This window comes from Procambarus clarkii, chromosome 71 (assembly GCF_040958095.1).
Source record: "Procambarus clarkii isolate CNS0578487 chromosome 71, FALCON_Pclarkii_2.0, whole genome shotgun sequence".
Lineage (NCBI taxonomy): Eukaryota > Metazoa > Arthropoda > Malacostraca > Decapoda > Cambaridae > Procambarus > Procambarus clarkii.
In genome coordinates, this window is record NC_091220.1 from 17,815,155 (window position 1) to 17,842,217 (window position 27,063).

Below are 27,063 nucleotides of genomic sequence, written 5' to 3' on the forward strand. Positions count from 1 at the left end.
AGAAACATTGTGCTGCAATAAGAATTTGTTGAACTTGAGAATGAAGTGTAGATGATGATGATGTATACAATTTGTTAAGTAATGAAGTGCTTAATTGAATGTTTAGGACAACTGATGAGCCACTTTTTAGAAAAGGGGCGGATAGGACTGTAGAACTGTCAGAAGAAGAGAGATAACTATACTTATACTGTATATAGAAAAACCTGACATTTTGTGAGTAGACAGATATTTGATGTGTAGACAGGTAGGTGACAATATACAGTGTACTTGTAGATATTTATTAGATGACATTGTGTTTAGGCCGGTAGATGACATGTGCTGACAGAAGATGATATGCATATTAATAGGTAGAATATAACATTATAGTATATATAGGCAAGTAAATTATGGTGTTAACATGTCAAAATTAAAGTGAAACCTTATATGTATTGAGAAGTAAAAATCCGAGTGTTAGCTTGTGAACGATCGACCAATTATTTTTGTTACAGTTCAATCAGAGGACTTCACACCTAGCCTTAGAAATTGCTGTGGATATTTGACTGGAGTGTGATGACTCGTCTTTCCTATGATGCTGCTGGTACATAGTTTGGAAAGGTTTTTTTTTTTTAAGGTCTGGTGTCACCATTCATCATAAACTAATGTCTTTTTTTTTATAATGCTTTTCCATATTTTTCTAATGGGTGCCTCTCCATTCCATGAACATGGGGATAGGGCAGTGATGATCACAAATGGGGAGTACATTGTCTATGGTAATTAGCAATTTAACACAGGATATGAATATATGATGTATGGGTTATTACCTAGGATGGATTAACTCTTCAGTGGGCACCAAGCGCGCGCACACACACACACACACACACACATCCATAGCGGGCAGGTTATTGCTGAATAATATGTCATATAAACACAGGTGGGGGGGGGGGTCACCTGTGTCTCATTCCAGCTCTGGCTGTCATCAAATTCACTCTTGTACTTCGCATCAGAAATGTCACTGGACATAATTTTGAAACTACAGTACTTGAAACTTTGTTTATGTAATCCTAAAATTATCTTTAACACATAAATATAAGAGTAATAGATGAAATTATTCTATTTCTTTCAAATAAAACTGTTGATAAATGGCTAGGCTTTCTTCTGGCAACTAAAAGAAGTGATAGGGAAAAATATCAGCAGCTGCTGGAGTGACGGCCTTAAATCAACGTAAAGTCATTCCTGGTGACACGTGGATATTTCAAGTAATATGTTGTCAACAGATATTATGGGGATTACTGGGGATTACATGTAGGCCTTCAAAACAAAAAAGGTGTGAGAGGGTAAAGTATTGATACATAAAGCTGTGAAGATTGATCACAAAATCAAATTTTGTGATTGTGATAGTTGCCTTTATTAAGAACTGGGGTATGAAATGGAACTTATCAATGTACAGTACTTTGACTATATCCAGAATGGATACATAAATTTGTTTAGCACTGTTAATACAGGATACTGTATTTCTTTGGTAAAAAAAAACCATGCAGTGATACAGTATAACAAAATATTTCAGCTAAGATGAGTAGAACTTTACTGTTAACCTTGTTTTTACATATTTGACTATACTGTACTGTACGTGGACTCAAGAAGTGTGTATCAATTGATTTTTATAACGTACTGTATACAAATCTAATAATGCAGTTGAAATCAAAATACTGTTCTTGCATTGATGCACCCCTTTTGTTATAAATTATCTCTTTATGCTAAATGTAATGTTAGCAGTTTTGCAAAAAATGTTAACAGGTTATTCCTGCATTAGAGGCATACTACAGTGTCTAATTCAGAGTTACTCTGGGATATAATGAGAGACTGGACTGGGAGCTTCAATTGTATTGCAATAATTTAAAGTGTTCTCATTGGTTGTAATGATTGTTGAAGCCTTCTAATTGATTACAGTGATTGTTGAAACTTTAGCATTGATTGCAGTGATTGTTGAAGATTCATAATTTTATTGCAGTGATTGTTGAAGCCTTCTCATTGATTGCCAAAGTGTTTTCATTGATTGAAGTGTTTGTTGAAGCCTTCTCACCAAGTGTTATGATTGCTGAAGCCTTCTCGTTGATTGCAGTAATTCTTTTAATCCTTCTCATTGGTTGAAGTGATTGAAGCCTTCTCATTGATTGCAATGATTACTGAAGCCTTCTCATTAATTGAAGAAGTCTTCTCATTGATTGCAGTGATTGCTAAAGCCTTCTCATTGATTGCAGTGATTGCTAAAGCCTTCTCATTGATTGCAATGATCACTGAAGCCTTCTCATTGATTGCAATGATTACTGAAGCCTTCTCATTGATTGCAGTGATTGCTAAAGCCTTCTCATTGATTGCAGTGATTGCTAAAGCCTTCTCATTGATTGCAGTGATTACTGAAGCGTTCTCATTTATTGCATTGTCAAAGCCTTCTCATTGATCAGTGATTGTTGAAGCCTTTTCATTGATTGTAGTGATTGCTGAAGCCTTCTCATTGATGGCGGTGATTATTTAAGCCTGCTCATACACAGTAGTAATTATTGAAGCTGCCTCATTGATTACAGTGATTACTGAAGCTGCTTCATTGATTACAGTGATTGCTGAAGCTGCCTCATTGTTTACAGTGATTGCTGAAGTTGTCTCATTGATTACAGTGATTGCTGAAGCTGTCTCATTGATTACAGTGGTTGCTGAAGCTGTCTCATTGATTACAGTGATTACTGAAGCTGCCTCATTGATTACATAGCCATGGATAGCAGGTCTTAGTGTGCTGTCAGTGGAATATTGGTTGCGATGTGGGTTTCAAATTCAGTAGCTAGACAATCCGTGACCTTTCTCTCACTGATATAGGCTTACTGCTCTTGTAAGCTGTGTCTTATTTTTTGTACTTTATGAAAAGGAAAATTGTTTCTATAAATGTACAATGATTATTACACAAGTGGCTTATACCTATCTCATGTGTTTTAAACATCCATCAAGCAATGGATGATAAAATCCAAAGATTTGACTTGTAATGTTCATTACGTAATAGTTTAGGGTGTTTCGGTGAGCAAGCTGACCTCTACTGTGGTTTGTTCGCTGTCAGTTAGCATGATAGACTTTTGTATACTGCCTCATAGTTTTGGAGATGCTGTACTGCACACATGGATATTCTATACAATGAAAGATAAATGCTTTATAAAATAAGGTATGGGATAATTGTTTGGAAAGGCATAGCAGGTACATTTGTAATTATTAGCATTTTTATATATGTATCAAGTAATGTGTGTATAGCCAGAAATTGAAGAGCTTGTTGTATTAGGAAATTAAACATTTAAATTTATAGGATTGAGTTACTTTATGTAAGATGTTAAATACAATTTTTTTAAAGCATGGACTTTAGTATACTTTTTTCCTTGTATTTTGTTTTTATAATAAAAACTTAGTTTTTAATTATGGTGCATGAACCTTATCTCAATCTCAGAACGGGACAGTATGTAACTTTCGTGAACCGCTTCCATTTTCTAGTACGACGATTTTTTACCTAATGTAACGCATACGTTCGAAAAGCAACCTTCTTTGTAAGTGTGTGCAGACAAGTTCGTGCTGGTGCAGCAACCTAGGAACACGAGACTGGATGATGATGCAGAGAAACAGTCTCTTGCACACAGAAATCACAATAGCGTGATACATCAAATAAACAAATCCACAAGGGCCGTGATAAGGGTTTGAATCAACGTTCGGGATGATCCCAGACGCGCCTTGGTCATTTGCCCCACGACATGGTCAAAAGAATTGCAACTGAGCGAAGATTACAGCGAAGGGCGAAGATATAGAACATCTGGTTGACAGAGCCCAGGTGCATGGGGAAATTATGTAAAATCCCGGTTTGTGTCTCGGAGAGGCTGCGGGATTCATGTGAGGGCAGTAGCACTTCCGGTTGCAATTCTTTTGACCATGTCATGGCCCAATCGACCAAGGCGTGTTTGGGATCATCCCGGACGTAGGTTCGAACCCTCATCACGGCCCTTGTGGATTTGTTCAAACAGTCTCTTCGCAAATACAGGGCTGGTGACTTCCTGTCGGGAGCCCTGAAATGAATGTCGCTCATCAGCGGAAACTAATGTGCTTCGTGGCCAATAAACGCACAGACAGGCAGATGATTAGGGAGCCCCGGGAGTCCCTCAGGGGTGACAAGCACCGGCCCCGCCACACACAGAACACTGGGAAGCTAAACCCAAAACTCGACCCCCAACTAGAACACTAAAGTCATCCGGTGTCCTCCTACAGAGCAGAAGCCGGCCACCCACCACGGCTGAGGGCCCACCAGGAGCCCACCACGGCTGAGGGCCCACCAGGAGCCCACCACGGCTGAGGGCACACACCAGGAGCCCACCACGGCTGAGGGCACACACCAGGAGCCCACCACGGCTGAGGGCACACACCAGGAGCCCACCACGGCTGACACACCAGCCGCCCACCACGGCTGAGGACACACCAGCCGCCCATCACGGCTGAGGGCACACCAGGAGCCCACCACGGCTGAGGGCACACCAGGAGCCCACCACGGCCGAGGACACCAGGAGCCCACCACGGCTGAGGGCACACCAGGAGCCCACCACGACTGAGGACACACCAGCCGCCCACCACGACTGAGGACACACCAGGAGCCCACCGCGGCTGAGGACACACCAGGAGCCCACCACGGCTGAGGACACACCAGGAGCCCACCACGGCTGAGGGCACACACCAGGAGCCCACCACGGCTGAGGGCACACACCAGGAGCCCACCACGGCTGAGGGCACACACCAGGAGCCCACCACGGCTGAGGGCACACCAGCAGCCCACCACGACTGAGGACATACCAGGAGCCCACCACGGCTGAGGGCACACCAGGAGCCCACCACGACTGAGGACATACCAGGAGCCCACCACGGCTGAGGGCACACACCAGGAGCCCACCACGGCTGAGGGCACGCCAGCAGCCCACCACGACTGAGGGCACACACCAGAAGCCCACCACGACTGAGGGCACACACCAGAAGCCCACCACGGCTGAGGGCACACCAGGAGCCCACCACGACTGAGGACACACCAGAAGCCCACCACGGCTGAGGGCACACCAGGAGCCCACCACGACTCGGGAAGCCCACCACGACTGAGGGCACACACCAGAAGCCCACCACGGCTGAGGGCACACCAGGAGCCCACCACGACTGAGGACACACCAGAAGCCCACCACGGCTGAGGGCACACCAGGAGCCCACCACGACTGAGGGCACGCCAGGAGCCCACCACGACTGAGGGCACGCCAGCAGCCCACCACGACTGAGGGCACACACCAGAAGCCCACCACGACTGAGGGCACACACCAGAAGCCCACCACGGCTGAGGGCACACCAGGAGCCCACCACGACTGAGGACACACCAGAAGCCCACCACGGCTGAGGGCACACCAGGAGCCCACCACGACTGAGGACACACCAGAAGGCCACCACGGCTGAGGGCACACCAGGAGCCCACCACGACTGAGGGCACACCAGGAGCCCACCACGGCTGAGGGCCCACCAAGACCCACCAACTCCCGGCACCTCTGGACCAAGCCGGCGCCGGACACCGTCACCCCGCCAGAAGAACCAGCCAGAAAATGTCCAAAATCCACCTGTGACCCGCGGCGCTATGTGCGCCAGGCGTCGTAACAATCCGGACCGTGGAATAGGAATGCCAATCGCCATTATCAAAACCCAAAATGCGAAACAGAACGTGATCCGGCGTTCATGTTCAATAGAACTCAATAGTGTTGGTCTATACTAATCGTTATTCGTTAGTATGCGTTCGCTACTTAAAACATTTACTGTACTGATGTAAAATCTCCCATGTCTCTTCGCACATGGAACACCGAACCTTACACACTCTCTGATATATTGTTTAATTAATAGAGATTCACTAATAAAGCTTATAATTGTATATGTTATCAAAAAGGCATAGATAAAGTCGTTCTTACGTTTTAGTCACAGAGATTAGATATTAGTAAAGTTCATTTTATTCAGGAAAGTACATAAATAGTCGATTTACAAACATAATATTGGATTTATAGATAGAGCTAGTACATACAATACCTAAAGCCACCTAGTACGCATAGCGTTTCGGGCATATTGTTGAGAGAGGAAAGATATTTATATTTAAACAATTTTTTTTTTTACCGACGCTCTCCCTATTGATGAGAACTACAACCTAATGAAGATAAATGTTAATTTTATGTAGATACTAATAAACGAAAGTTTTTAATGTCATCAGACAAGCAGAAATGTAGGCAAATTTTAAATCCCTTGTCATAAATATAACTGAAGTGAAAGCAAAGATATATGCATTTTGATAGTTACAAAGACAGCTCTTTAACACGGGTGGAACACGAACAAGGGGAACTTAGTACCCAAATGAGCCACAGAGATATTAGAAAGAATTTTTTCAGTGTCAGAGTAGTTAACAAATGGAATGTATTAAGCAGTGATGTGGTGGAGGCTGACTCCATACACAATTTCAAATGTAGATGTGATAGAGCCCAATAGGCTCAGGAACCTGTACATCCTGTTGATTGACGGTTGAGAGTCGGGACCAAAGAACCAAAGCTCAACCCCTGCAAGCACAAATTAGGTGAGTACAACTAGGTGAATACAGCTGAGGGGCGGGACCAAACAGCTGAAGCTCAATTCCCTACGCATAACTAGGCGAGTCCATAGGAATTACCGTTTGTCCTGGCGCCATCTATGTTTTGACAGCAGTACTACTAATGTTCCCACGTTATGTGATGATCGCTATACGGGTGTTGCGGTCAGTTGCTCTTCTATATATGTTTATGGACAACGTAGGTGATTTGAGGCAATTTGCGGCCAGAGTGAAATAGTATCCACGCGGTGAGTGATGGAGGAGGATATATACTGCTGTGTACTCGACCAGCGGGTGAGAGGTAAGTTATATCGAACAATTATGGGGAATAGATGGGTTATTTTAAGCGTAGAATGTCAGGTAACCGGTAACTACACAGATGGGGTAGTGTTTTTTTTAAGTCTTTATTTACTAAAGTGGAACATTACATTATGCCTTTAGCTGAACAAGTCTACTGGTGGGGGAAGTAGACGGGTTTTATGAAAGTATTTTACCTAAATATTTGTATTTGGTTAACTAGTTCAGCCGTTACCAGGGTCGAGGGTGTTCCTTTAATCTAATGTAAAAATTCTAGCCGGACAAAGTGATTAATAAGAAATTGAATAGAACGAAGTGGTTTGCCAGGGTGCTTAACATTTAGTTTAGTTCACTTACTATGCAGCCCATGCTTAAAGAATGCAAGTTTATCATATTGAATTTACCGTAGTTTTACTGCATTTAATATACCGTTTTTACCCTATTTAATTATGTCGGGTAAAGGCCGGTCGTGGAAAGTTCCTAATATAGCAAGTTTTAAAGGAAAAGTTTGAGTTAACTTTAACGCTTAAGTTGGTGACCAATTAGCTTAGTCTATTGTGAGGAAAGTTACTAGAATCTAACATTGCAAGTGCCATTTCTCTACTCTTTTTGAGAAACATGACTAGATATAGGAATCGCATAGTTTTATTACTAAATGTTCATGGATTAGGTTGCATAGTTGAGGAAATAGTGATAAGGTTTATGATTTTGTGTACCTTGACTTCAGCAGAGATTTTGATAGTGGCGCAAAATTGATAGGGGCTCGGATCATTGGGAATGCTGACTGAAGTTGATTAGGTCATGGCTATACCAAAGGAAATTAGTATAAATGGGGTTAAGTTGGGAGAAGTGTTGTAAGTAGTGCCTAAAAGCTCTCCTTGGACCTCTGTTATTCGCAAGATTATGGTTAAGACTGCAATAGTTGCAGAATTGGCAAATAAAAAATACCGATGCCCTATATAGTTTTGAAATGGTTAAGACTACCAGATGCAGTTTAATGCTGACAAATGTAAGGTTTGGGGGCTAGGTAAAGATGATAGATGTTGTAGATTGTTAAGAGTATTAAATTTTTTGCAGGTGGTAAATTGTCCCCGAGCTGGCACTGCTCTCCAGCCTGGGATGTTGATTGGTTAGTCTTCAACTGCCTCCCAACATGGTAAGTGAGGTCCTGAGCTGACATGCAGTGACGGAACGTGGAAAGCTTCCTGAATTGGCACATGGTATGCCTCCCTTTCAAACCAGCAGCTGGCACAAATGTTCCAGCTAACATCAGAATAGTGGATGAAGCCCACACTAAAATGTAAGTGGTACAGTAAATGGACACCCCCCCCCCCCTCCCTTTTGACACTGAACAGTTGGGAGGAAAGGGGGGGGGGAGAAAGTGTGGCTTATAGTTCTATTGCTACAGAATCTTTTGCCATAAGCCAGTGGCAGTGCCTATTGGCACTTGCTATTCAGAATCTCCCCCTTACATAGTTAATTAAAAACGAAATGCTGTAGACAAGCTAAACTTTTGAAGGGGGCAACATTTTCGTTGCCATCAAAGCACATCAAAGATGCTCTGAGCTAACTTCCCCTAGTCATTAGTGAATGGTGGCCAGTAACATCTCTAGTAGGAACTTTACTGCCAGTTTGCTAGAAATTGAAATTGGCATACTTGCTTAGCAACTACTTGCCCTCTTGTACCAGTGTTACTCAACCATAACATAACCACCACACCACCTATTCTAAAATAACATCCCATATGATAAAAACTTCTTTTAATAAATATTTCTAACTTTAATATTAGTTGGCTTGCATGGTGTTAATCATTCCTTTGGCAGAACTGTAGCTAAATTGTTCCCACATTTAATCCATTAACAGTACTGTATCAGGTTCATAAAGAAATTTATAATAAAGACCAAGTGTGGTCATGAGTGCTGCAGATGGGGGAGATAGAACCTTACACCTGCAGAGAATATGGCCTTGTATAGTTGCTAGTGTAAAAATATTACTAAATTTAGTAATCACATTGTCTTGGTAGTATAGTTTGGTTAATTATGAATTTTCAGACTAAAAGGCTTGGTACATAAGTTCAACAGAATAAATTTGTCCCCCTAGTAGTAAGCAGGTGGTTGCAAAAGAATAAGAATTTGTATATATAAATTTTGTATTGCTTTTATTCAAATGTTATACATGGTTGTTAAATTAAAGTTTGTTTTCAATGTTCCAGAAAAATGTTCATGACTAAAGTTGTTTGAAAATATAAAATTTGTATAGCATGTTGACTTGAAATGACTATAGCTTTGTTTGTAATTAAGATGGGACAAAAAGATACTTAGTGTGCCATCTAAAATGGCAACTGTTAAACTGGTGGTACAGGTATGAACAAAAGTAACATTGCTATGCAAATAACTTTTTAGTAATATTTACTGTTCACATGACAGGTTGTGGAAGGTCCTGGCAACAAAGAGCTGCAGGAAAATACTTGCAATAATACTACAAATAATACTACAGTAAGTAGTGTTGTGTACATTGGAATTAGAGGGTAGAAGTAAATTGCTAAAAACCTATTAAATATTAGGGTATGGAAATTGAATGGGTATGGAAGTCTAGGCTTAGGCTAGTGGGTACCATATCTGCAAGATTCAGTCCTTTCAGGAATGTATTGAATAGAATGGTATGTTGAAATTGTGAAAATTGTAATGTGGGGCATTAGATCTTAAACAGCATAGTTGAGGGTGTTTTATTAATAGAATTTTAATGAAATATAAATCTTTAGTTAACATTAAATGTTTGTTAAATAAGCTTTAATCTATAAATGTATAACACTGTTAAGGGTAATCATGAGTCAATAAGTTAATGGCAGGAAAGTTTTGTTCTAAGTGATGTATTTTTCCCTTGAAAGTAAAAAAAATATTCAATGTTTACTTTAGCTTGGTTTTAAATTTATAGTTTTCCAGAATCTGGTTTGGAGAGTCCAGAAGTCCCTCTTCCAACTGACAAGAGTTAATTTGCTTCAACAGAATCAGGCGAGTTGTAGTAAAGGTTAATCTGAATAGATTTGCATAAAAGTAAAAAAAAATATTAATAACTTAAACAATATAGCATTGGCTAAAGATAAATGTAAATTGCCATTGAAGTGCAGTTGTGGATAGTTATAATGACATTTACTGAAACTTGGCAAATTGATGCCATATATATTTATATTGCTAAATTAGATCTTTACTACTGCTACTAGAATATGTAGGAAAGGTAAATTCCTTAAAGAAATGTTTTCCATCTGAATTTGTAAAGTACTGAATGCTAATTTGAAAAATAAAGATTGGCTTTAAATCTGAAATTAATTTGTTGAAATATTTTTCAGGTGAAAGTGATTATGATGCATGGACTGGCTTGGAGTGAGGCTCCTTTACTCTGCAAAAGGAAATCTACAAAAGTGGGTGAGTTTGAATTTGATGTTTTAGCTATATCAATGACCTAATCTTAATTCTCTTATCTAGTCCATTTATAGGTGTGTAACCATGTCCTACTGTTACAACCCACAGGGATTGATGCAGTTTGTACTGATCCTACCCCATTTCATAAAAGGGGACCAGGCAGTCCTGCAGATTTTCCTGGCTTGGCTTTTTCAGAGCTTTGCTCTACTACCCATCTAATGGATGGACTAGATTTGCATAGGTTTAGGGACCCTTAACAATGGTTACATTGTTAATCCTCACAGGGCTTGTTTGCTGAATGGGTGGATGCATCTAACACTTTAGTGCCTGGCATGCATTGTACAGTGCTTTCAGTAAAGCATATGTACAATGTGTTGATGGCACTAAAGTGGTGGATGTAATGCACCCATTCAGGGAACAAGCTCTGCACTGAAACCAGAGGAAGGGATAGGCCTGCTGAGCCTATCTTAAAAGATAGGATGTTAGGATTTTGTGGGCTTGTTATTAGGCATTGGTGATAATAAAAGTAGTGTCCCTGTTTAATGTTTATTTTTCTTTTACAGGTGATTGTCTCTGGAGTTGTCTTGGCCTTCTGGATCTTCTGTTCATCTAGGAGCATCTGTACCACAACCTGAAACAATAATAAATATTAGATTTATTATAAATGCTATATATAAAACTTATTAAATAAAATTTTAATGAAACTACTTTATATACCTTATCCTGAAATTATACTGGAAATTGTTTACTACTATTGATGCAATGTTTAAACATCTGAAATGTTTTTACTTTGAAAATAAATACTTGGTAAAATTTACACCTATTTGTAACTGTGTTACATAGGTGCATTGCAAATGCACTTGAAAAGATGTAAAAGTGGACTACCTATTCAATTTACATAAACTAACAAATATTGCAAATTAGTCTGAAATATTAAAGCGGAAGAAACTTTAGTCAATATTTTAGTTTCCATATTTGAAAGTAAATTTAAAGCTATGCAACACCTAAGCTTTGTACAAATTATGATTAAATTAAAGATCATTGTTAAATTTACAGAACATTTGAAAAGTGACACTGAAAACCACGTTGTATAGATGCTTCAAAGTCTTTAACTTAAATTTATTCAAAGCTCTTAAATGATTTGTCTGCCAAACTCTTCAGATATTCTGAAATATTTTACCTAGATTAAAACCATCATTGTTTGAAAAGGCAAAACAGATTACTGTCAATTAGTTTGACCTAACATCTGCAAGGTCCTGAAGGAATGGAATTTTACAAAAAAAACTTTTTGCTACAAACAAACCCTGCCTAATGAACCTGCTCATTTTTTTAGAAATGGTAATTGCAACTTTACCAAAGGCCATTGTTTTAATAGCCAAAGTACCAAATGAAAGACCAAGAAGCAACAAACAGGTACATGGTAGAAAGGACAAAAGAATGGTTACAAGGACCCTTTCATTTGTTAAAGAAATGACTGGGAAAAATGCTGTCATACCACAAGGGGTCTTAACCCTTGTCATATACATCACTGACATTAATCTAAATATTACCAGCCAAAATTTTGGTTGTATAACATGTTATAAAAAAAATAAAGAATATAATATTGAGGCCTTAATGCAGATCTCTAACTCTACAAATAGTAACAAGACTGGCAATTTCTTAATACAAAACAGAAAAAAATCCAAGACCTTGCATGTGAGCCACAACAATCCATATCACAACTACCACATTAAAATGAAACAACAATGAAGGTAAGGTAATTACCAAAAGAAGGCACCAAACCAGGAAGGCCATATAGCACCCTCAAAGTGCGAAATAATCAGAGGGCACTAAATATCACCAAGAATGCCAATACGAGAACAAAAACGCATAAGGCGAACGATATCAAAAGTATCCGATTCACCTATAATTCTATCGAGGGACAAGTGACTGCGAGGGACGGTCGGAAAGCAAGACACACGCTCGTCCTGGAAGTCGGGACATTCAACAAGGATATGCACAACTGTAAGAGGGACAACGCAATTCGGACAATAAGGAGCAGGGCGGCGCTCCATTAAGTGACCGTGGGTTAAGCGGGTATGACCAACCCACAGCCGTGCCAAAGCAGTGTCCCACCGCCGGTTACGGTGGTAGGAGGAAGGCCACGGGGACACACTAAGTTTGAGAGTACGCAGCTTGTTACCAACCACAGAGGACCAACAACCCTGCCAACGGGGAAGATTGAATAACAGGATAAAAGTCGAAGGAATACCTTTACGGGAGATGGGACAAGAACGGATAGCTTCCTTAGCGGCAGCATCCGCACGCTCATTGAAACACCAAAATGGCTGGGAACCCAGCAAAACTCTACTGATTTAAATTGACTAGAAATAAGAAACAGCCAATGTTGAATCTCAATGACCACCGGATGGACAGGATTAAAGGACCCTAGAGCCATGAGGGCACTACGAGAATCAACTACAACCACAAAGGAGGAATGAGAATGAGAAAGCAAGAGACAAAGAGCATAGAGAATAGCATAAAGTTCTGCCGTAAAGACGCTAGCCTCCGAAGGGAGGCGACACATGTAAGTATGGTCAGGAAAAACAACAGAGTAGCCCACACCATCCGCACACTTAGACCCATCAGGGAAGATGGAAATAGAGTGGGAGTGCGAAGAAAAGTGCTCAAGAAAGAGGCTTTTCAGAATTGTAGGAGGGGTAATGGCTTTAGTAATACAAGTCAAGGACGTACACAACTTGGGAAGGGGGACTCTCCACAGAGGTAATGAAGGAACAATACGAGGAGAAACATTAGAAATATGAACAGAAAGAGAATCCTGTAAGCGAGATAACTGGACAGAAAGTGGGAGACAATGAAGACGAACAGGAACCACAGGAGGAGGAAAAGTCAATGCACGACAGAGGCGAGAGGAAGGATGTTGGAAGGACCGCGCAAGATAGCGAAGACAGTAGCGATCACGGCAGTCCAGAAGAGAGAGAAAGCCAGTGTCAACATACAAACTAAGGGCGGGAGTCAAACGAAAGGCACCAGAGCCGAGACGCTACCCAGTATGGTGCAAAGCATCAAGACGGCGAAGAGTAGAAGGAGAAGCAGAAGAGTATGCAGGGCAACCATAATCGAGTTTAGACAGGACGAGAGAGGAGTGCAAATAGAGAAGCGTGCGCCAATCCGATCCCCAAGAAGTATGGGACAAAACCTTAAGGAGGTTAAGGGCCTTAGAGCATTCAACTCGGAGGCAAGAGATATGGGCTGACCAAGACAAACGAGTGTCAAAGACTAACCCCAAAAGCTTCGCGGAATCCCTGTACACAATGAGATGACCATAAAGCAACAACAATGAAGTAAAGGTCCTTTCAGTAAGAATCTATCATTCACTGAAAGTTGCTGCAGTTAAAAATAAAAGAAAATACAAGTCCCTAGAAATAAACAAGCAACCTTTTGGACTAAGGAAAAGAAGGTAGTTATTCTACTGTATAAATCTAAGTATTCACTTAGATAACTGTATCCAAGCATAGAGGTTCCCCCCCCCCCTTCCCTTTCAGAAAAACATCTACTTTCGAAAAAGTTTAACATTGGCCAACAAAAATGATTCCAGAACTAAATTGCCTAATACCAGGAACAACTGAGAGCCATGACAAACACTGCAACCCTCTCCTACCCGCCAAGTCTTATGCTATTTATGATCCAAGGTAATTTGAGATACTATACTGTACTTCCTACAGACGAGTCTAGTGAGAGGGTGATCTCCTGGCGATTAAATTGAAGCACGATACAGGTGTCAACGAACATCAGTCAGCCCACTTGTCAGCACAGTGGATAACTAATGACATCATAATCTGCAGTGTTGTATGCCTCCCTGTGGCCATTTAAATCAATAAAACACAGGGTTGTGGCAATGTTTACAGAATAAGGCAAGGTATAGAGGAATCCTGGAATGCCATGTAATGTGTAGTCCTTGAATGTGCTTTAGGCAACCAAATTGAATAACAACATTTCTGGTGTTCGGCTATATAATCCGAGTTTCTCATTCGGTATAATGTTTTAAACCTAAATAGGAATTCACTTTAAAGGTCAATTTATTTGGAAAGTGCTAACCAGATTCCAAATAACTGAGCTCTGAAAGTACTACAAGGCAAGTTTAACCGAATGAGTGTTTGCCTATCCATACCCCCATGAGGTATGTGACAACACTGAATAAAGAAAGGGTCTTTGAGCATTCACCGTGCAGGTATTTGACATGACCAATATAGCCAAGTGTTAAAGATCATTCTAAGCAGTTCTGCACAATCCATATACTATCAATTAATATAATTGTACAATGGTGCTTGGTGGATGATATTTCCTATTAAAACTCATTGCACAACTGTTTGTATTAGACATTTTAAACCTACAAATGGTAGCCCTAGATATCGCACTACAGTATTAATTACAAGATGAACAATGTAAAATCAATACCACAACAGCAAAGGATGACGGCTTTTCAACAACCGACAAACACGCAGGTCTAACACCAGCCATCCCGAGAGAGGACGTCCCAAGCATGTACACCCCACAACTTTACATCACCTTTGCTACCTCACGCGAGCACGCAACAGCATGAGGATGCCATACTCCCAAACCAACTCCATGCACTTTGAGGCTTTAACAACTCAACATTTAAAAAGTTGATTTAAAAAATCAAACACCTGAATTTTTCCCTAATTAAATTTACTAGGGAAATGCACACCAAGCCATGAAACTTACAATAAAGATGAACAAACTACACACAACTGTCACCAAACTTCCACATACCACCCCCTCTCACTCCTGCCCTCCCTCCTTAGGTGCTCTGATTGGCTGAGCACCTGAGCCACCACCACTCACCTCTTGTTGTGAGAGCCTAAAGCATGTTTGGTTGCACTTTAAAAGTTCCCGAGTGTACTCGCCTAATTGTGAGTACCGCCTGCCCGGTTCACCATTTTGTTTTTCAATCAACCTCAATTTACCCCTTTACAGTCAAATATTATGCAAAATTCTGTTTAAGACTTGTCCCTTCTTAACTTAAATAACTGCTTTGGCCATCTGCAATCTTTCTAGGTGGGTAACAATGACTCTTGAGGCCAGAAAGGACTTATCAGATGGCGATCATAACAATACGGTACACACACAAAATCACAACCTGATATACACCAAGCAGAAAATCCACTGGAGCTGTGAGGCGACGTAAACCCTTGCCCAAGGCACTGGCAGCTGCATACTCTACCACAGTATATTACTGACTTTGTAAAAGTCTTACAACTGGATTTCCCCATAAATCACAGCAAGTTTTGAGGCCCCTCCTTGAGTCAACGTCTTACGTAAGACCTACAAGCACTCCGGTGAAGGCTGAAGCAGTTCAACACCATACGCCCCAACTTCAAATACACAGTTGAGAGGCGGGACCAAAACGTGATTTTCTGTGTGTGCCTGAAGTTGGGGCATACGGTCTTGCTTCACCCTTCACTTTACCCTTCACCGGCGTACTTCAGGGATTTTATTTAATAATTGGACTGGCTTCAGTAGGGCCTCCAGACTTTCTGTGGCTTCACAAGTGTCACGTGAATCCCTTGCATAGCAATGGAACTGCCTTTTCCCTTCACCTTCAATGCCTCTGCACTGGAAGTATACATCTACACCAGCCCAGAAGAGTCATCAGTCCTGCCAACTCTCCATACCCCCCAGGGCCTGGCACGGCCTGGTACGACTCAGAGGCAAGCTGGGTGCCACTGCTAACTGGCAGTTTGTCCCCACAAACAAGCAGTTAGCCGCCTTCAACTGACAGTGGTACAGCTCAACACAAAGGCACCGCCAGCCACCACGAGCAGTTTGCTAGTTGACAAGATGTCCACCTCGTGTTGACACTGGATGAGTCATCACCGCCGGACTATATAAAGAGCACTGCCTCCCTGGAGAGGCAATCTCTCCCTTAGTGCTCTAGGATCACCTTGGTGTCTCTAACCCGTCATCCACTTCCAGCCAACATCTTGTGACTGATGCCATGGTGGTATGGTAGCTGTCTTCAGAACACCAGTATATCTTCATACTTTTATTCATTGCTTATAGTTTATTTTTTGCATTTAAGGTCATACTAACTTGTTCACCTTTGCATTACATGATAGTCAAGTATTGTCATGTGTTATTTTTGTTCATTACTATTTCAGTAAATTGTTTAATTATTTATTTGATAATTTTCATTTGTTTCCACCTGCAACTTACACACTGCAAGGCCAATAGCAGCATTTCTTTCATTTATGTGAGGGAGAGCCATACCATCTTGGTTCAGTATAGCTGTGATACCATAACCCGTCACACAAGATATCCAGTTGTAAGACTTTTACCATCAGTGGTGGTAGAGTATGCAACTGGCAATGCCTTTGTTACAGGTTCGCTTCATCTCACAGCCCCAGTGGATTTTCTCACACATTTGAATACATGAAACAACTTTATTTGATACATTCCAAACCAAAGTACTGTACAGTACAGTAATTATCAAACCATCAAATGTGTGGGATAATCATAGTGCGCTAAATATCACTAACGTCGCCAATACAAGAACAAAAACGCATACGGCGAACAATATCAAAGGTATTGAATTTACCAAGAATTTTATCGAGGGACAATTGACAGTGAGGGATGGTCGGGAAGCAAGACACGTAAGTCCTGGAAGTCAGGACATGTAGAGACAACGGTTTGGACAATAAGAAGCAGGGCAGCGCTCCATTAAGTGCCCGTGAGTTAAACGTGTATGACCAATATACAACCTCGTCAGAGCCGTTTCCCACCACCGGTTACGGTGGTAGGAGGAAGGCCACGGGAACACACTACTCTTAAGAGCACGCAGTTTGTTACCAGTAACAGAAGACCAACAACCCTGACAACGGGCAAGAATGGGGAAATGAATAACTGGGTAAAAGTCATAATAAGGAATACCTTTACGGGAGATGGGACAGGTGCGGATAGCTTCCTTAGCGGCAGTGTCCGCACGCTCATTTAAGAACGCACCAATACGGGTGGGAATCCAGCGAAATTCCACTGTCTTAAATCTACTGGAGATAAGAAACAGCCAATGTTGAATTTCAACTACCAAAGGATGGACTGGATTAAAGGACTCTAGAGCCATGAGGGCACTGCAAGTGTCAACTACAAACACAGAGGAGGATTGACAGCGAGAAAAAGAGTTGATGAAGAGCATAGAGAATAGCATAAAGTTCTGCCATGAAGATGCTAGTCTCCGGAGGCAGGAGACACAAAGGTGCAGTCAGGAAAAACAACAGAGTAGCCTACACCGTCTGCAGACTTAAGACCCATTGGTGAAGACGGAAATAGAGTGGAAGTGTGAAGAAAAGTGTTCAAGGAAAAGGTGATTTAGAACTGTAGGAGGGGTAAAAGTTTTAGTCATGTGGGTCAAGGCTTACAGAATTTAGGAACGGGGACCCCTCCGTAGGGGCAAAGACGGAATGACACGAGGGGAAATATTGGTAACACAAACTGAAAGAGTATTTTGTAAGAGAGACAACCGTACAGAAAGAGATAGGTGGTGAAGGGGAACAGGAACCACAGGATGGGTAAAGGTCAAGGCATGACATAAGCAAGAGTGAGGGTGCTGTAAGGACCGTGCAAGGTGGAGAAGACAGTAGCGATCATGGCAATCCTGTAGAAACAGGACGCCAGTTTCAACATACAGGCTTAGGGTAGGTGTCGAAGGAAAGGTACCAGAGCTGAGCCGTAACCCAGTATGATGCAGTGTGTCCAGATGGTGAAGGGTAGAAGGAGAAGCAGACGAGTAAACGGGGCCGTAATCGAGTTTAGACAGAACGAGAGAGGAATGTAAAGAGAGGAGCAGTGTCGATTAGCTCCCCAAGAAGTATGGGACATGACCTAAAGTTAGTTAAGGGCCTTAGAGCATTCAACTCGGACGTAAAAAATATGGGGCGACAAAGACAAACGAGTGTCAAAGATTAGCCCTAAAAGCTTTAGCAGATTCTTTGTACAAAAGGGGATGACCCCTGTTACCTAACAGTAAATAGGTACACTATCTGGGAGTTAACTGATACAGGTTGCTTCCTAGGGGGGTGCGTGTGTGGGAGAAAAAAAAATTGAGTAGTTAACCACTGAACTGCTCTGTCTCCAAATAACACCCTGGTGCACAAGAAATAAATTCTTTCCAAAAAATTTTTTCTCTTCTTATATTGTTAAAATGCAGTCTGATCACGGGGAAACCAAACAAAAAATATTGTATGTGACTTACTTTAGCTGCGATGGAGCTGGGAAGTTGAGCAAATTATGGGCGCTGAGCGTTGGAGCGATGGGGGTCTGTCGGCCCCGCCACCCCGTACGACGGCAGTTGCTGCGAATAAAATGTTGCGCAATTATTTTGAAGTTTCTCATTCATTTCTTCCTTTTTTTTTGCTGTAATATTATTTAAAAGTGTGTAATTTGTGGAATTTATATAATTCAAAGTATAGAACATCGCTATGCTCAAAATTATGGGCCTCATATATGCGACATATTCTACAATCAAACAGTGTTTTTGCTGTTATTACACTATATACACACATTGTATATACCCATCTACGTATGTATTCACCATAACGATCCACTATGTTGGTATGGTGAGCCCAAAAAACATGAGTGAGCTGCCACACCCTGCCAGTCCTCCCTCCCTCCTCCAACACATTACTCGCCAACATTCCTCCTCCCAAAATACTGTTATTGTGTTTATTACACTATTTACACACGTTATGTATAAGTATGTACATGTTTTATTCATGTACATACGTACATACTTGCCATCTCCTCACCTCTCTTGCCTACTTAATGCTCTTGCTTCCCTCATCTCATCACAATCGACTTTATAATGGTCCAGGACGGATCGAAATGTCGTCGTCTATTCAATTTCCAGTGTGTGGTTTGGTCAACAATGAAATCTTCATGCAAGATCTTATAAAGAAAACCCCTAGAACGAGTTTTGCAGATACGAAAGAGTTTAAGGTGAGTAGGGAATGGTTTGAGAAATTTTGAAAAAAGACGTGGTATTCATAGTGCTGTGAGGCATGGTGAGGGTGCCAGCTCAGACAAAGTAGGGCCTGAAAGATTTGTTCGTGATTTTAAAGATTTTGTAGATACTGTATTGATGGATATATTCCACAACAAGTGTTTAATTGTGAGGAGACATGGCTATTCTGGAAAAAATTGCCGAAGAGGACATACATTACCCAAGAGGAGACGTAACTGCCCGGACACAAGCTAACTTGGGCTAACTTGTGTCAGGATAGGCTAACTCTTGTGCTGTGTGGCGATTTGAAAATTAAACCCTTGCTCGTGTATCGTTCCGAAAATCCAAGAGTTTTAAAAAATATATAACGTGCAGAAAAACTGTGATGTAGAGTGGTTTGCCCTGCCATCAAAAAATATCTGCAAGAGAAAAGTTTGACACTAAAGGGCCTGCTTCTCGACAATGCTCCTGCTCATCCTCCAGACTTGGAGGATGCATTGTTGGGGCCACTTTTTTTTTTTTAGGGATATTCCTGCATGGGCCCTAAGTTTCTGGCTAATGAACCAATGACATGAAGGAGTTGTTTTCAACCTACCTTGTGTTAGGTGTGCAGGGGTCAATAGGCTGAACATAATGTCAGGAGCAAAGGGGGGCGTTTGCCTCTTCAAACACAATTGTGACCATCTTCATCTCTTCGAACTATCCTAAATGCTCTCTTCACCTGTCTGACCAAATTGGGTGTCCAGACCACCTTTGAATCTGAAATTGTAAAATTTATAGTGATTTCAGAATATTCAGTCCATTTATACTAACAAAATTATATACAGTATACTGTAATTGAAATTTTACAGAATGATAAAGGCAATTTAGTAACTTTGTTAAAATGCACATGGGGGAAATACATGAAAATAGGTTAATATTGTTTGTAAGGTTGATGGGAAATGTTTATTACTTTTATGATTTAAAAGATGTATAGCCCTAATACTCCATCCTGGGTGCATTCCACCAGGTAATGACCGCAGCAAAAGTTTTCCACGAAGCTCTATTGTCACACAAACTTTTCACATTTTCAAACTTGATTCATCTTTTTCCCCCTCGTTCCAGGGGTTTTCTTTAAAAGGTCTTCATGCAAATGCCTTGGTTTCTCACAAATGATGGCCTCTGAAATGCTATCACCTGCTAACTCTTTGTTGTGTATCCAAATTAATAAAAACTTTTCAACATCCTCAAGTGTTTGTGTTCTTTGTTTCGGGATTGTTGATATGCCTTTTGCCACTTTAACGCTCATAATGTCCTTTTTCTTAGCAAGTATAGTGCATATTGTTGACATAGAGTTGTTGTACTGCCTAGCTAGTTCAACAACCTGCTCACCGTTTTGATGTTTATGAATGCTCTCTTGTTTTTCCTCTATGGTCATTCTCACATGTGTTTTCTTGGCTTGAACCTTACCACTGGCTTTCTTGGGACTCATGGCAAGATATATAATAACAAATTTTATGTTCAAATAGCCAAAAATCCCAAAACAAATGTAATGCTTTATAAAGCATTCAGGCGCGATAGTTACTAGGCAGGAGACACTGGTAAACTGAGGTGCGATCACCATGCGTCAGTAGTTAACAGATGTAATGCATTAGGCAGTGATGTGGTGGAGGCAGACTCCATACACAGGTTCAAATGTAGATATGATAGAGCCCAATAGGCTCAGGAATCTGTACACCAGTTGACTGACAGTTAAGAGGCAGGACCAAAGAGCCAGAGCTCAACCCCCCCCACAAGCACAACTAGGCGAGTACACACGTATTGGAACTGTTCATTTAATGTTTCATACTTTTTTTTTCATTCCCTCTGTATTTGTTCCCTATTTTCAAACTCTGGATTTAATCTTTTAAATGCAGCTTGCTCTTAATAAATTTATAAAAAAGGCCTGGTTCTGTTTTACAGTTAATATGTGTAGCAATAATACTTAAATATAGGTACATATTTTCCTTCCAAATAAATAGCATGTAGCTGTACTGCTTTAGTGATGTTTACCCTTGAATAAACCTTCTAGTTCCAATAAAGATAGAAATGCATAATCATTTATTTGCTAATTTCATCCCTTGTTCTACTAAAGAACTAACACCCAGGGAGCAGCATCATGTAGAACCTTATCACAAGAAGGCATTTTCAAGCATTAATAACTTGAGCACTTTAAACTTTGGCACAAAATTGTGCCACTTCTGTAGCCACAGTAATTAAAAGCATGCTTGTAATAACAAACACCAATGACAGGAATGGTTGAGCACTGTGACAGTAAGCACATCAGTGTGAAAAACGAGCAGCAAGAGCTACAAAAGTGCATGCAGAAAAGAACATGGAACAACTGGGAGTATAGTGTGTCGTGACAACATTCTCCATACAGAATAACAACAAATAGTGTACTGCACATAAATTTTAAACACTATTAAGAAAACTTACCAACATTGGCTCTCTTTTCACCATAAATCACTTTGCCATCAAATTCATCAACTGGAACTTTCATTTCTTGATCGACCTGCTGGATGGTCACTCCCAAGTGCTCTTCAATATCAGCTAGGTACTAGTGGTTCAGATAAGAAAAAGATCACTAGTGAAATAACAAGGGTGTCAGTCGCAGCCTAACATTTAATTCACATTATAAACAAAATATTTTGAATGCACTTCAGTGTAAAATGTGATTCTCAATGTAGTGATGGACCGAGGCTCTTGAAAGGTAATATTATACTGGTATTTTTCCATTGTATACATCTGTCACTACCCTACTATACTCATATGAACAAACACTGCCTAATCTTGCCAATTTCTTCCAATCATTAATTCTTTATTCTGGCTTTTCTAAAGCAATAAATTACTTGTGTAGAGGAGGAAATGTATATGTTTATCTCTCAGAATGTTCGGTAATACGTTTATTGCTTGTGATGTGTGTCTATGTATGTATTAACACGATGTACTGAACGGGGTGAGAATAGCTTGAGCTACCTCATCCCTTTGTGTGTATTTTACCTCAATAAACTTATTTCAATTTCAAAGCAATAAATGGTTCCTAAATCTAAAATATGGCATTTTATTACCGATTCACACCTACAGTAATTTTGCGTCCTAGGCACATGTAATTAAAATTATGTTTGAAAGGGTAAAGGGTGCCGTTTACACTGCAGAGAGAGAAGCCAAAGTTTATTCAGATAGCTTGAAGAATAAGATCAGTATGACACCCAGAAGCTACAGAATATCTGTAAGGAGTGATTTGAAATACAGTAAAGAGGCCTCTGAGATAATGTAATTGGCATTATTGGTGCTGCAGAAGTATGTAGATTGAAGAATTTGTGCCATGAAGAAGCTATTTACTGTTAATACATATTTTAGGAATAGAGGGACACATACACTGGGAGTTAAAGTGAGGAAAAAAGAAGAAAAAAAAGAAGAGATTCAGAATAGGAGGAAAAAACACATTCAAATTACAAAAGGTGTTAATCACCTGGTGCACTTGCATCACTAAGGGCAAGCGCCAGAGACATACAAGTACTTGACTTCCTAATCAGAATTTATCACTTTTAGGCTCTAATATTTTTTTTAATACTGTATCAGTTTTAGACTAGAGCCTTTCAAATCTTTAAGTAGGCAATGATGTTCTATATATATCAAATGTGAAAGATAAATACGACAAAAAATCTCTTGAGGACTAACCTGTGGTTCGTTGTACCAAACGCAACAACCACCTTCCGTTGTCAACCGCGTGTTAGAACAGTTACGCCCACGAGTTGAACACCACTCTCCATGGTACCACACCTGAAACAAGAGAAGAATATACAAAATTGATACTCTATTTTTAAATTTATCCCTTGGCCTTTAATACTGAACCTCGTGAAAGACTTATCAGGAATGTCAAGGAACGTGTTATTTCAAGGATGTTCTTCCGAAGTCTGATTAGGGATTGGTTATAAGACAACAGGATCACAAAGAACATTGTGTGAGGAGCATGTTCTGCAATTTCCAATTTCAGATTCACTTATAAATACATGCATGACAAATATTAAAGAACTTGTTCACGACCTTCGGGAGACCAAATTGAATTATGCAGTAGCATTGAGCTCATCTTGAAAAGTACAGCAATTAACTTGAAAAAATGTAAAGACATGCAGCTAAATGTCTTCCAGAACTGAGAACCAAGAACTACTAGGAGAGGCTACCAATTAATTGGCTACTGGGGTTCAAGGTTCCCCGTGGCCCGGTCCCCAACCAGGCCTCCTGGTTGCTGGACTGGTCAACCAGTCCGTGTCCCAGCTGTTGGATACGGCTGCTCGCAGCCTGACATACGAATCAAAGCCTGGTTGATCAGGGATCCTTTGGGGGTGTTTATCTAGTTCTTTCTTGAACACTGCGAGGGGTAGGCCCATTAAACCCCTTATGTGTAGTGGAAGAGTGTTGAACAGTCTCGGGCCTCTGATGTTGATAGAGTTCTCTCTCAGAATACTTATTGCACATCTGCTTTTCAATGGGGGTATTCTGCACATCCAGCCATGCCTTCTGGTCTCGTGTGATATTTCTGTGTGCAGATCTGGAATCAGCTCTAATATTTTCCATGTATAAATTAGTATGTATCTTTTCTGCCTGTGCCCTAGAGAATACAGATTTAGGCATTTTTAGTCAGTCTCTGTAATTTAGATGGTTTATCGAGAGAATTCTGGCAGTGAAGGATCTCTGCATGCTCTCCAGGTCAGCAATTTTCCAGCTTTAAACGGGGCTGTTATTGTGCAACAGTATTCCACTCTAGAAAGCACTAGCACCTAGAAAAGTATCATCATTGGTACAGCATCTCTTGTTTGAAAGGTTCTGTCATTTTTCTTGCAATTGTGACTGCTACTTTATTGTGTTCTTTATAAGTAAGATCTTCTGACATGATTACTCCCCAATTCTTTATATTCCTTTTATGTTCTATGGTATGATTTGACTGCATTTTGTACATGGTTTCCGTTTTGATATTTTTTATTTTCCATAGCGAAAAAGTTGGAACTTATCTTCATTAAATACCATATTTTCTGTGGCCCATTGATTTACATCAGGGTATAGGTTAAATATACCAAAGCTAGAAGACAGAAAAGAGGTGATATGGTCACTACCTACAAAATTGTAACAGGAATCAATAAAATTGACAGAGGAATTCTTGAAACCTGCCATACAACTTCAAGAACACGAGCTCACAGACTTAAGCTAAGAAAACAAAGGTGATGGAAAAAATATTAGAAGTTCTCTTTTGCAAACTGTGGTAGATGGTTGGAACATGTTAGGTGGTGGTGGATGCCAAAACCATCAGTAGTTTCAGAGCTTCAAAGTACTAGGATGACTGGACACCATGAGCATAGCTCTCATCCTGCAATTAAACTTAGGTCATTTCTAGACTGACACTATTGTAAGGAGACTTCAGATTTTCCTGTTCCTTTCATACAACTGTCACATATGAAGGAGTTTTTTGGAGTGTGCACATAAGGGAGTATCCAATGGAAAAGTATTCAATGTTGCAAAAAGCTGCAACATACCATAAATTACATTATCATTCTTTCCTCTTTAAATATTAACCAAGCTACAACAAAAGTCTACATGCGAGACTTTACACAGGTTACTTAGGTTTAAGGAATTCATCTTTACAATAGTGAAAATAAGGACAGCGAAAGCCAATGTAAAATAATGTCAAGTCAGGGGCTATTACCAGTTAATAAAGAATGCAAATATTGGTTTAAAACTCTAACCTTCTCTGGCACAGCAGCAATAAGGGAGATAGCTAGACCCATTCTCTCTGCTCTACCCACACGCCCAATACGATGAACATAGTTGCTCTTCTTATCTGGCAGTGTCACATTGACTATAAATGGCAGTCCTCCAACATCTGCAGCAAACATTTGGATGTTTTAACAATATCCTCATATCCTCAGGCATCTTTTAAAATATAGAGAATTTCCCCAAGAGAAAACCAATGCATGCAACGAAAAGAACTTACCAATTCCTCGAGCAGCTACATCAGTGCATATAAGGAACTTCACTCCACCATCCTTAAATTTTTGGAGATTCGCTTTGCGTTCATTAGGCTTGCGGTCACCATGGAGACACACACACGAATATGGATTGCCTCTGTTATTGGCCCCTCCTCCTGTTAAAAGTTTTGGGGCAGTCAGGGTTTAGTTTAGCACAATGATAAAGGATGACAAATGTTCCTATAAATCAACTACAGTATTTTAATTAAATGAAGCACTAATCTCATACCACTGTATGGGCTCCATAGGCTCAATTTTAATTATACTATATTTCATGAGACTATGTATTATGAAGAATATTTAACCTCACTAATCAACCAAGGTCATTTCATCAGCAGTATACATCAACAAGGACCAATTTTATGTATAGCCTAAGATTTTAAACTCCAGCAGGTAGAGGGGCTCGCATCTGCTTCCTCACACCACAAGTAACCAGATGCCATCTTGGGGAAAAATCATGGGCACTCCTGGCTGTGAGGAGCTCAGTAGTGAAAGAGACCATGAATGGTGCATACAGTGGGAGTTCACAACACCACCATGAAGCTTGTGCCTACAGCATCACTTAATAACATCGAAATAACTTAATTTAACAATGATCGTGTTATATAGATGATCCTGACAGTGTTAAAGACTTTGAACAAGGTTCAGATATCAGTGAATCCAATGCTGGCTATGACATTTACAGTAAGAGACACAGCCACAGGTTAGTGCACCTATGCATCAGTAATGGGACCTCATGCTCCTTTAGAAAAAGAACATGTGAAAAATTATTCATATTCAGGATTTATTGACCAGGTTTCTCATAAGAGCACTGTTTTGGCTAGTGCTGTAGTGCATCAGGTGGCACTTTGCTTCGTCATGTGCCAGCAGCAAATGAGCATGTGGGACTATGCTGTGGTGGTATCTACATTAACAGAATATCATCCACTGGAACTGCTTAGTGGTTCATAATATTGCATTAAAATGTAGGTATACACACATAATGTGTATATACATTGTAATAACTGTACAAATAATACATATTAGTGTTCAAAGAATATAATAGTGTGCATATTAGTAACAAATACATGTGTATTTGTATTTATTATACATGGGTATGTGCAAGATACCCATGTATCTTGCCTTACGGCTACCGTGTGTTGGTTCCCAGGATTAAAGTCCTTGCGGGCTTGGTCTCCGAACAGGACTCTTGGTTGGTGGTCTGATCAACCAGACTGTTAGATGCAGCTGCTTGCAGCCTGACATACAAATCACAACCTGGTTGATTAGGTATCCTTTGGAAGTGTTTATCATTATGACCTCTTATGGTGTTCTTTTGAATACCACAAGAGGTCATAATTAGAGGGCCTCGTAGCCTGGTGGATAGTGCGCAGGACTCGTAATTCTGTGGCGCGGGTTCGATTCCCGCACGAGGCAGAAACAAATGGGCAAAGTTTCTTTCACCCTAAATGCCCCTGTTACCTAGCAGTAAATAGGTACCTGGGTGTTAGTCAGCTGTCACGGGCTGCTTCCTGGGGGTGGAGGCCTGGTCGAGGACCGGGCCGCGGGGACACTAAAAAAGCCCCGAAATCATCTCAAGATAACCTCAAGAATGTGTTACCATTCTTGATGAATATGGAATTCCAGAAATCATGGCCTGGCACA

General features: G+C 40.6%; 1 long non-coding RNA gene and 1 pseudogene across 2 annotated transcripts; one reads left to right on the forward strand and one right to left on the reverse strand.

Annotated features, from left to right (window-relative positions):
- The first annotated feature begins 6,573 nt into the window (after positions 1 to 6,573).
- On the forward strand, positions 6,574 to 11,055 carry LOC138356255 (uncharacterized). Of its 2 annotated transcripts, XR_011224325.1 has the most exons (5): positions 6,574 to 6,944; positions 8,018 to 8,240; positions 9,367 to 9,435; positions 10,287 to 10,362; positions 10,923 to 11,055. It is a non-coding gene; the product is annotated as an uncharacterized lncRNA (long non-coding RNA). The 2 variants fall into 2 exon arrangements; XR_011224326.1 differs by lacking the exons at positions 10,287 to 10,362; positions 10,923 to 11,055 and adding an exon at positions 9,883 to 9,971.
- The window catches only part of LOC123774953 (ATP-dependent RNA helicase Ddx1-like), a 35,010-nt pseudogene continuing 18,838 nt past the window's right edge, over positions 10,892 to 27,063 (reverse strand).